Raw genomic sequence first — 3,951 nt, 5'->3', positions numbered from 1 at the left:
TATATAGTAATAGTAATATGGCAGGCAGTGGTATAGTAATATATAGTATAGTAATAGTAATATAGTAATATGGTAGGCAGTATTATAGTAATATATAGTATAGTAATAGTAGTAGTAATATAGTAATATGGCAGGCAGTGTTATAGTAATATATAGTATAGTAATAGTAATAGTAATATAGTAATATGGCAGGCAGTGTTATAGTAATATATAGTATAGTAATAGTAATATGGCAGGCAGTGTTATAGTAATATATAGTATAGTATAGTAATATGGCAGGCAGTGTTATAGTAATATATAGTATAGTAATAGTAATATGGCAGGCAGTGTTATAGTAATATATAGTATAGTATAGTAATATGGCAGGCAGTGTTATAGTAATATATAGTAAAGTATAGTAATATGGCAGGCAGTGGTATAGTAATATATAGTAATAGTCATATGGTAGGCAGTGTTATAGTAATATATAGTATAGTAATAGTAATAGTAATATAGTAATATGGCAGGCAGTGGTATAGTAATATATAGTATAGTAATACTAATATAGTAATATGGTAGGCAGTATTATAGTAATATATAGTAATAGTAATATGGCAGGCAGTGGTATAGTAATATATAGTATAGTAATAGTAATATAGTAATATGGTAGGCAGTATTCTAGTAATATATAGTATAGTAATAGTAGTAGTAATAAAATAATATGGCAGGCAGTGTTATAGTAATATATAGTATAGTAATAGTAATAGTAATATGGCAGGCAGTGTTATAGTAATATATAGTATAGTAATAGTAATATAGTAATATGGCAGGCAGTGTTATAGTAATATATAGTATAGTATAGTAATAGTAATAGTAATATGGTAGGCAGTGTTATAGTAATATATAGTATAGTATAGTAATAGTAATATAGTAATATGGCAGGCAGTGTTATAGTAATATATAGTAATAGTAATATGGCAGGCAGTGGTATAGTAATATATAGTATAGTAATAGTAATATAGTAATATGGTAGGCAGTATTCTAGTAATATATAGTATAGTATAGTAATAGTAATATAGTAATATGGCAGGCAGTGTTATAGTAATATATAGTATAGTAATAGTAATATAGTAATATGGCAGGCAGTGTTATAGTAATATATAGTATAGTATAGTAATAGTAATATAGTGATATGGCAGGCAGTATTATAGTAATATATAGCATAGTAATAGTAATATAATAATATGGTAGGCAGTATTATAGTAATATATAGTATAGTATAGTAATAGTAATATAGTAATATGGTAGGCAGTATTATAGTAATATATAGTAATAGTAATATGGCAGGCAGTGTTATAGTAATATATAGTATAGTAATAGTAATATAGTAATATGGCAGGCAGTGTTATAGTAATATATAGTATAGTAATAGTAATATAGTAATATGGCAGGCAGTGTTATAGTAATATATAGTATAGTAATATATAGTAATAGTAATATGGCAGGCAGTGTTATAGTAATATATAGTATAGTAATAGTAATATAGTAATATGGCAGGCAGTGTTATAGTAATATATAGTATAGTAATAGTAATAGTAATATAGTAATATTGCTGAAGCATTATAAAAAGCATAGTGCATTTATTGATCTGAAAAACAGAGTTGGTTGTTGATAGATGTTGTGAAGTGCAGGCTAAAGGCTTTCATCCCATAGGGTTGCAGAATGACAGTGACTCATCGCCTGAGGGGTGTACTACCAAAGCAGATTCAATCAGTCACCAAGCAAAACTTGATAAAAAAGCTGAAATAACTATTGATTTTCTGGTTAATTAAGAAAGCATTGATGGTGGTAGTGGTGGTGGTGGTGGTTGTGGTGGAGGTGGTGGAAATGGTTGTGGTGGTGGAGGTGGTGGAGGTGGTGGAAATGGTTGTGGTGGTGGAGGTGGTGGTAGTGGTGGAGGTGGTTGTGGTGGTGGAGGTGGAGGTGGTGGTAGTGGTGGAAATGGTTGTGGTGGTGGAGGTGGTAGTAGTGATGGTAGTGGTGGTGGTAGTGGTGGAGGTGATGGTAGTGGTGGTAGTGGTGGTGGAGGTGGAGGTGGTGGAGATGGTGGTGGTGGTGGAGGTGGTGGTAGTGGTGGAGGTGGAGGTGGTGTAAATGGTTGTGGTGGTGGTAGTGGTGGTAGTGGTGGAGGTGTTGGTAGTGGTGGTGGTGGTGGTGGAGATGGTGGTGGAGGTGGTGGTGGTGGTGGAGATGGTGGTGGAGGTGGAGGTGGTGGTGGTGGTGGTGGAGGTGGAGGGGTGGTGGTGGTGGTGGTGGTGGTGGTAGTGGTGGTGGAGGTGGTGGAGGGGTGGAGGGGGTGGTGGTAGTGGTGGTGGAGGTGGAGGTGGTAGTGGTGGTGGAGGTGGTAGTGGTGGTGGAGGTTGTAGTGGTAGTGGAGGTGGAGGTAGTGGTGGTAGTGGTGGTGGAGGTGGTAGTGGTGGTGGAGGTGGAGGTGGTGGTGGTGGTGGTGGTGGTGGTAGTGGTGGTGGAGGTTGTAGTGGTAGTGGAGGTGGAGGTGGTAGTGGTGGTGGTGGTAGTGGTGGTGGAGGTGGTAGTGGTGGTGGAGGTGGTGGTGGAGGTGGTAGTGGTGGTGGAGGTGGTGGTGGAGGTGGTAGTGGTGGTGGAGGAGGGGGAGGTGATAGTGGTGGTGGAGGTAGAGGTAGTAGTGGTGGAGGTGGTGGTGGTGGTGGTGGTGGTGGTGGTGGTGGTGGTGGTGGTGGTGGTAGTGGATGTGGAGGTAGTGGTGGTAGTGGTGGTGGAGGTGGAGGTAGTGGTGGTGGAGGAGGGGGAGGTGATAGTGGTGGTGGAGGTGGAGGTAGTAGTGGTGGAGGTGGTGGTGGTGGTGGTGGTGGTGGTGGTGGTGGTGGTGGTGGTGGTGGTGGTGGTGGTGGAGGAGGTGGTGGAAGTTGGGGTCAGGTGGTAGTGCTGGTGGAGGTGGAGGGGGAGATGGAGGTGGTGGTGGTGGTGGAGGTGGTGGAGGGGGAGGTGGTAGTGGTGGTGGAGGTGGAGGTGGTGGAAGTGGAGGTGGTAGTAGTGGTGATGGTGGAGGGGGAGGTGGTGGAGGTGGTAGTGGTGGTGGAGGTGGTGGAGGTGGTGGAGGGGTGGAGGGGGTGGTGGTAGTGGTGGTGGAGGTGGTGGTGGAGGTGGTAGTGGTGGTGGAGGTTGTAGTGGAGGTGGAGGTAGTGGTGGTAGTGGTGGTGGAGGTTGTAGTGGTGGTGGAGGTGGAGGTAGTGGTGGAGGTGGTGGAGGTGGTAGTGGTGGTGGAGGGGGAGGTGGTAGTGGTGGTGGAGGTGGAGGTGGTAGTGGTGGTGGTGGTGGAGGTGGTAGTGGTGGTGGAGGTTGTAGTGGTGGTGGAGGTGGAGATAGTGGTGGTGGAGGTGGAGATAGTGGTGGTGGAGGTTGTAGTGGTGGTGGAGGTTGTAGTGGTGGTGGAGGTGGAGATAGTGGTGGTGGAGGTTGTAGTGGTGGTGGTGGAGGTGGTGGAGGGGTGGAGGGGGTGGTGGTAGTGGTGGTGGAGGTGGTAGTGGTGGTGGAGGTTGTAGTGGTGGTGGAGTAGGAGGTAGTGGTGGTGGTAGTGGTGGAGGTGGTAATGATGGTGGAGGTTGAGGTGGTGGTGGTGGTGGTAGTGACGGTGGAGGTTGAGGTGGTGGTGGTGGTAGTTGTTGTTGTTGTTGTGGTAGTTGTTGTTGTTGTTGTGGTAGTTGTTGTTGATGTTTTGGTTGATTTTGTGGTTGTTGTTGTCATAGTTGTTGTTTTGGTATTTGTTGTTGATGTTGTGGTTGTTGTTGTGGTAGTTATTGTTGTTGGTATTGTGGTTGTTGTTGTGGTAGTTGTGGTAGTTGTTGTTGTTTTGGTAGTTGTTGTGGTTGTTGTTGTTGTTGTTGTTGTTGTTGTTGTTGTTGTGGTAGGTGTTGTGGTAGGTGTTGTTGTTTT

At 43.4% G+C, this 3,951-nt stretch overlaps 1 pseudogene; it reads right to left on the bottom strand.

The window, feature by feature from the left end:
• Positions 1-2,828: 2,828 nt before the first annotated feature.
• On the bottom strand, positions 2,829-3,677 carry LOC120061705 (annotated as a pseudogene).
• Between the last annotated feature and the right edge of the window lie 274 nt (positions 3,678-3,951).

This window comes from Salvelinus namaycush, chromosome 16, assembly GCF_016432855.1.
Source record: "Salvelinus namaycush isolate Seneca chromosome 16, SaNama_1.0, whole genome shotgun sequence".
NCBI classification, from domain to species: Eukaryota; Metazoa; Chordata; class Actinopteri; order Salmoniformes; family Salmonidae; genus Salvelinus; species Salvelinus namaycush.
This window is presented reverse-complemented; position numbering and strand designations above follow the sequence as displayed.